Below are 13,165 nucleotides of genomic sequence, written 5' to 3'. Positions count from 1 at the left end.
TCAGCATTTTTTCTCTAGACATACAGTAAAACACGATATATGTAATAAATATAGAATATGGAGTCATGCTGTATATTTGGTTTTGTAAGGCCCTTGTGTTTTAATAGCTTTCTCCCCTACTACAGAAAGAGTAGTGATTATAGACTTCTGGAAAGTAAGGCAAATGGAAAGCAGTTCACCCAAACTCCCAGGCCCCAAAGGCAGCCTCATTTCACTCTTCTCTGCCCTGTCCTGGGGTCTTTTGTTAAAGGGTGCCGCCTTCTTCCTCTGTGAGCCATGTGATGTCCTGCTTTTCTCCCTTCCTGTGTGAAGCCTGCTCCTTTTCCCTGAGTCTGTAAGTCTGGAGAGAACTGGAACTGGATCTCGGGAGCTTCAGAGAGGAGTCAGACTGGGTGGCTGCTTCCTAACTTGGTTGGATCTCTCTCCATCTTGGTTGGACCCCAGGAACCCTTGCCCTGGCTCCTCAATTGCAGTCTGGTCAGGGGCCACCGAGCCCAGCCAGTGCCACCCAGCCTGTGCAGAGCTGTTGAAGACTTGTTGCCCCTGAGGAGACCAGGCTCCAGCAGCAAGGCCACACCGAGGTCCCAGACCTCAGTCACATCCGGGTCCCCCTTGCCCAGCCAGGTGCAGACTTAGCCTGTAGTTGGCCCTGTGGCCCCCTTCTGCTCCCTCTCTATGTCCTAGGAGCAGGTTTCTGCTGCCCTGGGCTGCTTGGCCTCCCCTTATAGGCCTGTAGGCCTGGCACCAGGTGCAGCCTCCCTCAGCTCAGCTGCCTCTTAAACTCCAAGCTGCCCTGGCCCTACCCATCTCCGCTGCCAGGCCTTCTTTCTTCATTCCTAAGCAGTTCAGTTCTGACACATCCCAGCCCTGCGTGAAACAGACCTTGGAAAATCAGAGCTGCCAAGGATGGACCGGCATTTAAAAGGCATTTAAGACTTGAGGGGAAGGCGGAAGAGGGGAGAGAGTTCAGGGCCCTGTCCCTGGGCAGCAGCTGGATTTAGTGGATGGAAAATCACAGAACGCACCCTTCCCTGGGAAGAGCACCCTGGGAAGAGAGGGGCAGGTGGGGTACCAGGTATCATGCCCCACTGGCCACCACCCACAGTCACCACCACATGTTCCCAAAGTGAAAAGATGTGTGAGGGCTGTTGGGAGCCTGCAGCCGGCAGCCTTGTAAATTGTGTTCTCTTAGCAGGTTTATTCGTTTATGAAATATTGAAGCCCCATTTCGCTTTACCTGTAGCAGGGAGGCAGCCAGGTTGGGGCTGAGATTAATGCTCTGAACATGACTTATTTATCTGGAGCCGCTCTTCTGGGCTGGGTGCTGCCTGCCATATGGAATGTAACCAGGCGCCAGGATGAGTGTGTGTTTGTGTTCCTGGGCGTGGGGGGCTGTGTGTCTGTCCATCTTTGAGGGGGTTCCATACTGGAGGGTGATGATTCTCGCATGCTTACTGTGTCCAGGTGTGTATATGAGTCTGTGTGCTAAGAGTGTGCCTGTGTGTACAGTGCGGTGCCTGTGTGTGTGGGGGTAGGGGTTGGAGAATGAGTTGAGGGGTTTTGCGAGCAGGTTTGTGTGCTCATATCTGTGGTTGTGTCCTCAACATGGGATTAGGGTTGGGGGGCAGATGTTCCTCTGTGTGTGTGTCTGCATTTGTGGTGGGGCCCCAGGTGTGCCGAGTGTGTGTCTGTTGTGTGTGAGCCCGTTTCAGTGCGCACGTGGCATGGTGCAGGACTTTTGTGTCAAAGGCAGAGTCGGTGGCACCGACTGGGTTGTGGGCTGTCTGCTGCCCCAGCCGTGGCCTGGGAGGAATTGATGCCTGATGCACTTGTGTTCTGTGACCCTTGTGTGGCGGGGCCTCAGGCTCCGGGAAGGACTGGCGTTGGGGACTGAAGAGACACTGGCAGCCCCTGGCACTCTTCCAGCAGAACTGAGCCTTCCTTGCCCTGTGACTCAGAGACCAGAAGGAACCCTGGGGTCAGGGTGGTCCAGGCCCACATCTCGTGGATGGGGACAGCCAAGGTCCAAGAGCACACAGCCTGTGATAGCCACGGTAGCCCTGATGCTGGGCGCGGCTCTGGCTGCAGTGCTCTGCTCAGGGCACCCCCCGACAGCCCCGTCACCTCATCTTCCTCTTCCGTGTCCTGGGGGTGGATTCCCAGCCATCCTCCTGTAGCACAGGGCAGGCAGGACTTGGTTGGCGGATACCAACTTGGTCGGCAAGTTGAGTCCTGCTCAGAGGCAGGCAGCAAGGACAGCCAGGGATGTTGGGGGCACTCGGCTTGGGGCCCGAGTCCCAGGAGGGAGTCCCAGCTCTGGGGGTGGCACGGCGCCGGGGCATCACCTCTGTCCTTTCCCGGCAGCAGCCCCTCACCCAGATGCGGCCCAGACATGGCCCATGGCATTTGGTTTTCCTCAGCCCGTGACAGCCCTCAGCTTCCCCCACCTCGGCAGCTAATGTGTCTGTCACTACTTTCCTAATGAGGATGCCCAGGGCCTCCCTGGGAGCCATACCTTTGCAGGCCAGCCGGCAGCTGCGGGGGTGGGCTGGCCTCGGGGTCAGGCTGGGGAAGGGGGTGAGCCCCTCTCTTGCTTGCAGCCCCCAGCCACGGGGGCCTTGAGGTCCGTCCAGGCCCTGAGACTGCTGTGTGGAGGTGGGAGGTCCTGGGGGGCTTGGGGAGGCAGGAGCCCACCCCAGCACACATTTTTTTCCTTTGGCCCTGCGACTGTTTGTAATCACAGAGCTTCATTTGGCCTATAGATGTGTTTGCAGGCCTACTGTGCGTGCGACCAGAATCCTCCGAGATCTGGGTGTTTCTGCGCCCCACCCTCGTGGAGCTGCCAAAAGCAGGAAAGACAGTAATCACATCAGCTGTTTGCGTCATTATGTGGCCTGTACAGGAATGGGAACACGCGTTCATCAGGAGCCAAGGCAGACCCGGAGCAGTCTTGCAGAGTTCCTCAAACTAACGGAGGGCAGGGGTCCTGTGTGAGGGGGGCTGCTCGCCTCACCTGAGAGGCTCAGCCAGGACTTGAGGGAGTCAGGAGACCCACACTTGTGCTGTGGGCCCCAGGCCACTGCCCACCTCCTGTGGGCTCCAACACCTCTGGAACTCAGAAAGCAGGTCTCTTCTCTCCCAGTGCTCTTTGCCCTCCCCACCAGGGCCCTCAGGATATCTCAGCAGCAGCCTTGACTTTGGAATGCCAGAGGCACTGCCCCAGGGGGCCCAGGAGGCCCACCATTCCTTTCTTTACTCTCACAGAGGCCACTGGGAGGGGTGGGGGGCGGGTACTGCAGGAGACTGGGAAGAGGTGAAGCCAGAGCATCAGGTCCCTCCCTGGCGGAGGGCGGCATCAGTTCACTTGTTCCCCTGCCTGCGACTGTGTTCTGGACACCTCTAATTGCCAGGCTCCCTGCTGTGCATTAGACCAGGTGCCACGATGCGTGTCATCCTGCCACATCTGGCCCCCAGGCCCAGTATGAAGGCTCACCAGTGTTTAGGGGGGAAAAAAGCAAATGAGTTGCCAGGGAGCAGTCCTGGGAGATTTCACCCCAATTCCGGTTTACAGCTCACCTGGACCATTGCCATCTGCCTCCCTCAAGGCCACACCTGGTGGTGTGGCCCCCAGCCCAAGGCCCAGGCCTCCTCCTGGCCACAGTCTGCACATCTCCCCGGCGGCCCAGCCGTCTCACCCATGGTGATGTGGCTTCCTGCTTGTGAGCCAGCCTCAGGAGCCAGAGCACCTGGTGAATCAAGTCCTGTCTAGGCCTCGGTTTTCTCCTCTGTTAAATGGGGGTCACAGGGACTTCCCTGGTATCCAGTGGCTATAACTCCGTGCTTTCAGTACAGGGGGCCCAGGTTCAATCCCCGGTCAGGGAACTAGATCCCACATGTTGCAACTGAAGATCCTGTGTACCTCACCTAAGACCTGGCACAGCCACATAAATAAATAAATATATATTTTAAACGGGGACCACAACAGGAAGTACCCACTAGAGTATCTAGGAAGTATCCTAGAGTCACAGGAGGAATTAAGTGAGAGAATTTTTAAGTGCTTAGAGCTGGCTTCAGTGTCAGCTGCTGCTCTGGTGTTGAATCAATAGGTGCCTGCTGGCTGAAGCCTGGGTTTGTCTCCACTGCCCAGGACCGTGTGTGTCACACGCACCTCCAGGCCCATTTACCCAGCTGTTTCTTTGGGAGAGAGACACCTGTTGGACCTTGTGCCTTGCAGTCCAAAGACCTAATCTCAGGACCTGGACTGGAGCCCCTGTGAATGGGGCTCCTTTGGGTGGGGTCCCCCCCTCCAGGCTGACTTGGCTTGGGTCCCGACAGCCTCGGGGGCCCACGGCCCTCAGAGCGTCCTCTCGTTCGTCTGCTAATGAGCTGCGTGGATGCTTCATGGCCTTGAGCATGGGTTTAATTGCACTTACCAACTGCCAACCCTTCGGCCTTCATTACCCGGAAAGGGCATCGGGTGGGGGGAGGCTGGATGGACTGAGGTAGGGCTGGCGTGGAGGTTAGAATAATTGGTTTGCCGCCCGGCCGTCTCCGGCTTGGTGTTCAGGGCCCTGCTGCCTGTGATCCAGCCTCACCCTCTCGCACCCACAGTAACAATGTGCCAGGCCCTTGGGGTCAGACTCCACGTCCCCTCTCCAAGGCCCACCGCCTCCCTCTCGGCCTCACCTTCCTTGTCTTTCAGAGGCCAGTCTGCTGCCTGAACAAAGGCTCTCTCCGTCATCCCTGAGGTCCAGCCCTGCCCCTCTGAGGCGAGGCTCTGTGTCCGAGGCAGTGCATTCTGGTCCCCGTGCTGGGGGTGGGGCAGCCCAGGCTGCCTGTTCTAACTGCCCTGCCCCCGCATGCCCCTCAGCGGGCACAAGGGTCGGGGGCTGTGGGGCTGCCCTGTGCCCTCTGCCCGGGCTGGGGGCCCTGAGGCCATAGGGAGCAATGGGGACCTTTGGGAGCATTGAGGCTCAAGATGCTCCCTGTGGGACCGGCTCTGCTCCTCCCCAGTCCCCTGTGAACTGCTGGGGGGATCCCAGGCCAGGGCAGCCCATGGCCCCTTCTCTTGCTCGGTCTCTCCCTCCCACCCTGTCCTCTTTCTTGTGGAAGGGGAGAAGGGAAATGGGGCACAGGAGGACCAGTCAGTGATTTCCTCAAGATGCCCTTCTTCACGCTGCCCTCTCCCCTTCCCCTGGGACCCCAGCCCCCTTCCCTCTGGTCTGCACCCCCTTGTCTCCCGAGTGGCTTTTGCTCCATGCCGCCTTGGAAGCCGACTCCTACTTTGGCTCTGTCAGATTCCTTGGGGCTCTGCCTGCCGAAGACCCCTGCTGGATCCCTGTGCTCAAGTGAGAGAAGGAACAATTCGAAGGAAGCAGGCAGCGTCTCTCAGCCCAGCCTGGGAAGGTCAGGAGATGGCGTGAGCTCCTCAGAGTGGCTGGTACTGCTTTCCAGGCAGCAGGGAGTTGGAGCAAAGGCCTGGGAGGCGGAGGGGAGGGACAACTGCATGAACTCACAGACGGATAGAAGTGGGGGCAGAGGTCCATTGGCCAGCCCACACTCTGCAGTGGCTCCTTGCCTCCTGGAGGCCGGATTCGTCCCTCTGAACTCTGACCCGAGAGTGAAAAAGCTGGTTTAAAACTCAGCATTCAAAAAACTAAGATCACGGCATCCGGTCCCATCACTTCATGGCAAATAGATGGGGAAACAATGGAAACAGTGACAGACTTTATTTTCTTGGGCTTCAAAATCACTGCACATGGTGACTATAGCCATGAAATTAAAAGGACGCTTGCTCCTTGGAAGAAAAGCTATGACCAAGCTAGACAGCTTATTAAAAAGCAGAGACATTACTTTGCCGACAAAGGTCTGTCTAGTTAAAACTATGGTTTTTCAGTAGTCACGTATGGATGTGAGAGTTAGACCATAAAGAAAGCTAAGCACTGAAGAATTGATGCTTTTGAACTGTCGTGTTGGAGATGACTCTTGAGAGTCCCTTGGACTGCAAGGAGATCCAACCAGTCCATCCTAAAGAAAATTAGTCCTGAATATTCATTGGAAGGACTAATGCTGAAGCTGCAGTTCCAACACTTTGGCCACATGATGTGAAAAATGGACGAATCCGGAAAAGTCCGGAATCTTGGAAAAGACCCTGATGCTGAGAAAGATTGAAGGCGGGAGGAGAAAGGGACAACAGAGGATGAGATGGTTGAATAGCATCACCGACTTGATGGACATGAGTTTGAGCAGACTCTGGGAGTTGGTGAGGGACAGGGAGTCCTGGTGTGCTACAGTCCGTGGGGTTGCAAAGAGTCGAACACAACTGAGCGACTGAACTGAAGTGAACTGAATCCTGACCGTCTCATCTCAGGACACAGCCTGGCCTCAGCCTGCTTCCCCTCCAACAGCACAGCCCTTGGTGTGTACTGTGGGCGGCCGTGTGCGGGCAGGTGGTGGTGGGGGGTCGGCAGGGACCTGGTGGGGCTCAGTGGCAATTGGGCCTGCTGGGCGGGCCTCTACTGGTTGCCTGGGGTCCCGGCAGCCCGTCCTGTCTGACCCAGACGTCCTTGCAGACAGGATGGAGGTGAGCGGGCAGACTGCCAGGGGTGTCAGGTGGTAGCCCAGCTGGAAGGACAGTCCCCTCCAGTTAATGAGGTGGTGGGAAGCTGGGGGGCCGTCTCCAGGCTCTGCTCTGGCCCGTCTGGGGGAGTGAGGCTCACGTGGTTGAGCACCTGCTGTGTGCCAGGCTCTGTGGGAAGCCCTTGGTGCCACCCACAACGGGGACCCTGCCCCGTCTCACGGTGCAGATGGAGGTGCCAAGGCTTGCGGTATGATGCAGCGGCTGGAGTCACTCACGTGGGGGTGGGTCGTGCCCCTTCAAGCCTGTGCATGTTCCCATGGGCCTGGGGAGGGGGCTGTGCCCTTTGCAGTTCTCTCTCAAGGTGGATGCGCATAGCAGATGCTGCATGGATGCTGAGGCCCGGGACAGGGGGCGAGTGTGAGCTTCCCAGGCAGTGAAAGGTTCTGCCTCCCACCTCTCTCCCGCCCCCACCCCAGCAACTGAGGGGTGGGGGCATTTAGTGGGTCAGGGTACTCGGAAACTCCAGGCTTGAGGAGGACAGCTGCCCTCGGAGGCTGGCCTGAGGGGCACTGCTTGCGGGGCTGTAAAGAGGGGGGCTCTTTCTGCTCCTGGGCACAGAGACTTTGGGAAGGAGCAGGTGAGAGGAGCACCTTCTCCTGGCAGCCAGAGTGGGAGTTTGCACCCGTAAGCTTCCTAAGGCCCAGGAAGAGGATGAATTGTGATCTGAGGCTCAGGTTGGTGGGGGGAGGGGGCAAAACCAGTATAGTCATAACCGTAAGAGCCCAGAGTTGGTGTCAGTTATCACTCACACCCCATTTACAGATGAGGACACAAAGGCTCGGGGTGGGGGTGGGGCTCAGGTCAGAGTGAGGTGGGGTCTGGCTCCAGGTGGATCTGCTCTCGACCCCACCGCCCCCTTTTCTTCTCTTCTTCACTGCTCTGCACAGACCCCCCCTGCAGTGTGGCTTCTCCAAAGGCCCCCCAACCTTGTTTTCAGACGTCCTGGAAGGTGGCACCACTCTCCATCCTTTTCTGGCCTCCCTGATGGGACTGTCTTTGGGAGCAGGTGCCAGCCGCTCAGCCCAGCTCCTCAGAGTGTGGCCCAGGTGGTCAGAGCCACAGGCTCACCGGTCCGGAACTGGGGACGCTCCCTCAGTGGACCTGCTGGCAGGAAGGTGGAGTGTATGTCACCACCGTCACTTCTGGGGGTTCCTGGCTGAGGCTGTGGGTGCTGAGGCATTGTGACAGTCAGGCTGTGGTGGACAGGGACTTGTGGCCTCATCTCGGCCATGTGGAGCCCCACAGGGTGACCTTGGCCCGCCCGCCTCTCTCTCACAGTCTCCGTTCCTCTTGAGATTTGGGGCCCGCGTCAGGGGTATCTGGGGCTGGGACGCGGCAGGGTGAGGAGGCTCTTTGTGCTGGGGACAGTCATCGAGGCAGGGCAGTCCTTGCCCCTGACCGGCCTCAGCAGAGGAAGCTGAGGCCTGTGCCCGGAGGAGGGGCCTCAGTGGGGTTTGTGAGCACCCAGAATCACTGAAGTGAGTTCTCACCTCAGGGTCTGCATGTGATCCATGCAGGGACCTCAGGGGCCAAGCCATGTGATCTCAGAGGTTCACTTCACTCTCTGGGCTTTGGTCATCTCGTCTCATCTGGAAAAGGGGCTGTTCACCGCGCCCACTTCAGAATAGCACCGTGGGCATTAAGGGAACTTGCACTTCAGGCCTCAGCCCAGCATCCAGGGCACAGGAGGTCCTGCGTGAGTGGTCTTTGTTGTTCGTGTTGACAGTGGTGTCATCAGAGGTGTCATTCCAGCTTTTGGCTCAAAATCCTGGTTTCCCATCCTCCTGAGTCCACAGTACAATGAGCTTGCAGCTGGACGTCTTGTGCTTGGGCTGGGGGTTACGTGACCAGTTTTGACTTGTGTGTCCTTCTGTGGCCAGGTGTGTCGCTGCCAGGGCCACCTACCAGGCCTCTTTCTTGGTCCAGAGGGGACGCCTTGGGGAGCAAGAGCCTCCCTGCCGCCCCGCCGGACTTGCAGTGTGAACAAGAAATAAACCTTTGTTGTTTTGGGCCCTTGAGGTCTGGGGGCTTTGTTACCACAGCGTAGCCTAGCCCACCTGGACTGCTGCATGGTGGGCGTTGTCAGCATCGTGTTCAGGTCTGATCCCCACCAGGTCCGTGCGGGAGACCGGGAGGTGTGGAGGAGATCTGGCAGAGAGAAGAACATTGTCGCTGACCTGTTCCTGGAGTCTGTCCACTCACAGCCTCATCTGTTCACCTTCTCGCCAGTCATTTCAGTCATTCATTCATTCAGCAGTGTCCCTTGAGCACCTGTCCACCGGCTCAAGGGAGCCCACAGGACGCTGGGGAGCTGGAGACCGTTGTGTGGGGCAACGGTGAGGGGTGGGTGGAGTGGGGACCCTGAAAGGGTGGTGGGCACCAGACTCTCAGAGTCAGGCAGAGGGTTCTGCCCCAGAAAAGTCTGAGAGGCGGCAAAAGAACTGGGCAGGTTGGGTGTGGCCAGCAGGGCTGGAGCCAGGTCACGGCCAGGCTGGAGGAGACTTTGGCCTTTGGCTGAAGGACGAGATTGAATCATGGGTGAAACAGGAGACCAGCTCTTGGAGAGGGAGACCCGGTAGGAGGCTGAATGGAGGACCCGGGGGGCAGGGGCCAGACGGGGTCTGAAGAAGAAGGGCAGGCAGAGCTGGGGGGTGGCCACTGGGTCCTGGGGATGCAGAGGGTGGGCGGGGACGCCCTGCACAGGGACAGGGAAGGTTGGGGGACCAGCGTGGTCAGTGCCTGAGCAACGTCCGGGGTGATGTCCAGGATGCAGGTTCATCAGTGGACTGAAGGGAAGGGCGACCACCCTTCCAGGCCCAGATCTGACCACTGGTTTGGGGACGGGCCTGGGCTGGGAGGGGCAGCACGTGTCTTCCCTGGGCTGTCTCCGGAGAAAACCAATTGGTCCTCCAGCAGGGGGAGCGTTATAAAGGTTTGGAGCGCAGGCTTTCCTCTCCCAGAGAGCAGGTGTTCTACCTGTTCCCATGTATTTCCTAGGGCTTCCCTTGTGGCTCAACTGGTAAAGAATCTGCCAGCAATGTGGGAGACGTGGGTTCGATCCCTGGGTTGGGAAGATCCCCTGGAAGAGGGAAAGGCAACCTACTCCAGTATTCTTGCCTAGAGAATCCTCATGGACAGAGGAGTCTGGCGGGCCACAGTCCATGGTGTGGCAAAGAGTCGGACATGACTGAGTGACTGAGCATAGCAGAGCACATGTGTTTCCTGAGCCCTGCCCTAGGCCAGGTGCCACTCTGGGTGCACGCTGGGAAACAGAGTGAGGGTCCTGCCCTGCTGGAATGTCTGTTCTAGGGGGAGGATATCAGAAGGTGATAGATGCAGTGAGGAAAAAGCAGTGCAGGGAAGGGGCTCAGGATTGGGGAGATGTTTGCAGCTTTAAATTCAGGTGTCAGGAAAGGTCTCACTGAGCAGGTCACTCGAGGGAGGTCGGTGGGCCTGGGGAGACGTCTGGGGGAACGGCCAAGCAAAGGCCCTGAGGCAGGAACGTGTTTCATGTGTCGCACAAACAAAGGGGCCAGTGTGACGGGGTGGAGTGTGGGGGCGGGGGGTCTGGACTTGGGAGTGACCTCCAGGCCCTGGCTGTACTTTGCCTTTCACCCCAAGAGCTGCCCCGGGCTCACAGGCTCCCTGGGGACTGGAAGGGTCAGCAGAGCCCAGAGAGCAAGAAAAGGTTCCTGAAGCCCTCAGGCCCTGCGGCCACCCCATCCCCCAGCAGGGACCCTGCCCTCCCAGTCCTCACCACCCCCCCGCCTTGCCCCCCTCCAGCTTCCCTTTACCCTCTTCTCTGTTCCCTTTGACCCCAGGGCCACTCAGCCTATGGGTCTGCATCCTCTCCAAGCGTGCCTGACCCAGGGGAGGCAGCAGGGGTGGGGCTGGCCTCTCTGGGAGGAGACCCCTTGATGAATGTGAGTACTCACAGCCCAGATCACAGGGCTGGGCTCCTTCGTCTTCTTGACTGCCCCTCCGGCTGCTCTCCCTCCCCAGTGAGGCTGCAGATCAGGTGGAACCGAGATCTCAGTGCTCCTGGGTGGGTCTGTGGAGGAGGGGGCGGTCATGGTCTCCCACGTCCTGCACACCTGCTGTGACGTCCCCAGCAAATCATTGTTTGTCACGCTTGAGACTCAGAGAGGTTCTGTGTCCCCGCATCCCTGTCTTTCATGGGTGGCTGTCTCTACCACACTCCCTTTTAGGGACCAGGGATTCCAGACATGGTGAGGGACACAGGGTGATGGCCCAGAGCCTGGAAACCGGGCCCCTGCCCTGGGCCGGGTGCCAGTCCACTCACCCGAGCCTGTGCTGTCTCAAATCCTTCGGCCCTAGCAGAAGCGCCCACAGTGTCCTGACCTTGCAACTGTGGGGGGTGGGGGTGAGCCCTGGGCCCCTGCCCCCAGCTCTAGGCATGGGGGGAGCACTCCGAGATGGGCTGGGCTGGGCTGCCCCTTTTATGGGAGGGGAGACAGGTCCAGGGAGAAGGGGCTCGCAGCAGGGGTGGGGCTGCAACCTGGGGTTTCCCCTGTGCTCTGGCCTCCACCTGAGGACAGTCCCGTCCCAGCCTGGGTGGAGCAGAGCTGGGAGCACCCCTGCCCCTCGCAGTTCCTCTGGTTCAGCTGCTCCCACTCCCTCAGGAATGCCCCTTCTCCACCCCAGCCGCCGCAGCCCCCGCTTCCTCCTCCTGCGGGCCTCTTGGCCTCCGGCTCCAGTTACCCCTGTTCCACCACACCTGTAAGCTGACCCTCTGCCACATGGCTGCCTCCCATCCCAGCCTGGAGCAGCAGCTGAGCACCCCGGCTGCCCCCCAGTCTCCATCCTGTGCAGCCCTGGGTGTGCACCCGCTCTCCCTGCCCTTGCAGACCCTGACTTCCCCACTCTGGATCAGGCTGCAGCCTCCAGACCTGACTGAGGACCAGCTGGACTTTGGGAAGGCAGGTCCCTGCTCTGGCTCCTTGAACCCTCATATTGGGTCCAGAGTGGCGTGTCCGTGGGGTGCCCGGGCACACAGCCTGCAGCTTTGCTCTGAGTCTCAGGGGTCCCCGGGTACCTGCCCTGGGCCTGGGGCATATGTGTGCCTGCAGCTCCTGGGGAGCGGATCTGCTTATCCTGGAGCCAGAGGGTGGGAGCCTGAAGAGGCAGTTTCAAGACTCGTTGTTTCAGGAGAAAGCCCTGCAGCCCACACTCCCCTGGATGCCAGCTGCCCCCTGCCACTGGTCAAGCTCACGGGCACTCACACCCCTCCCACACCCTGCAGGGCCTTGTGTACAGACATGCAGCTGGCCTTGGCCACACAATCACGTGCACACTTGCTGGGCTCTGTGGCCCCTAGAGCCCAGTCAGGCCTGGCGGCCGCAGTGAAAATACCTCAAGCAAGCTGGTCACTGAGGAGCAGCCCCTGGCTCCTGTGGGTGCTGCTCTGCCCACAAACACGTGTGCACACATATGTACTGCCAGAGGCTTGCTCCCTGCTGCTGCTGTGGCGATTCTTCCTCTTGGCTTTGGCTGTGTCTCATAACCCCCTCCCCAGAGCTGGGCTCTGCCGGGAGACCCCCTCATGCCTGGCCCATGGGGAAGACCTGCCCAGCACTCTCAGTGCAGGAGATGGGCCTTTTGCTGGAGGCCCTGCTGGCCCCAAGTTGGGCGCGACAGGCCTAGGCCCTGTGACTGGCACAGGCTGCTCCGCCCTCACCTTGGCACCTGCCCAGCAGCACCTGTGCCTACCGAGGACTTGCCCCCCCTCACCTCAGAGGTGGGGAGACAGACAAGGAAGTGGGGAGAGGCTGCTTCAGGGAGCTGGGCACACCTCCCCCACACCCCGCCTCCTTTGAGACTGCCCCCTGGGAAGCCTGTGCATTCTTAGATAGGACCTTCAGGGCCATTTTCTCCAACCGCCCAGAGAACGCAAGTGTCTTGCCAAAGGTCACACAGCAAATCCATGGCACAGCTGACCAGACTTACACTAGAGCTCTGGGGGCCCCATGTGTGCATGGTAGGGGTGTAGAGGGGCAACAGGCGGGAGGGAGGAGGTGGGGCTGGGTTCCCAACGAGCCTCCCCTCCCCTCTCCTCCCCTCCCCTCCCCTTTGCTGCTCTCCCTTCTCTCCCTCGCACGGTTTGTTTGGAGAATGACTCACAGGAATGCAGCAAAATCCTGATGGATGAGGAGGCAGGGCTGCAGTACCGGAAACCTCTCCAGGATAGGGAGGCGGACTGAGCTGGGGGGCCAGGGAGGCTGGCAGTCAGGGGGCCCTGCGTGCAGGTGGGGAGACCAAAGCCCTGGGAGAGCTCCAGGCGCTGGCCACCATGGAGCCTGCTGTCATGCATGTGAACACGCGCATGTGTGCACACGGACACACTGGCAGACGCATGCACAGGCACACGCATACGCTGGCACACATACACACCAGCACACGCACACACACACACACTGGCATACACATGCACACACACACGCCCGCACACACACACATGTGGGCCCAACTGCAGCAGCCCCTCTGGGCTCCAGTCCTCCCACCTCT

The 13,165-nt window shown here is 59.4% G+C and overlaps 1 protein-coding gene and 1 long non-coding RNA gene across 10 annotated transcripts in view; one reads left to right on the top strand and one right to left on the bottom strand.

The window, feature by feature from the left end:
- Positions 1-13,165, top strand: part of RAI1 (retinoic acid induced 1) — a 103,539-nt gene that overhangs the window by 12,009 nt on the left and 78,365 nt on the right. The gene's annotated exons all lie outside the window — the stretch shown is intronic.
- On the bottom strand, positions 5,713-12,711 carry LOC132342977 (uncharacterized). Its single transcript, XR_009491599.1, has 2 exons — positions 10,576-12,711; positions 5,713-8,788 (listed from the first exon to the last, which is right to left on the bottom strand). It is a non-coding gene; the product is annotated as an uncharacterized lncRNA (long non-coding RNA).

Source organism: Bos taurus, chromosome 19 (genome assembly GCF_002263795.3).
Source record: "Bos taurus isolate L1 Dominette 01449 registration number 42190680 breed Hereford chromosome 19, ARS-UCD2.0, whole genome shotgun sequence".
Lineage (NCBI taxonomy): Eukaryota > Metazoa > Chordata > Mammalia > Artiodactyla > Bovidae > Bos > Bos taurus.
This window is presented reverse-complemented; position numbering and strand designations above follow the sequence as displayed.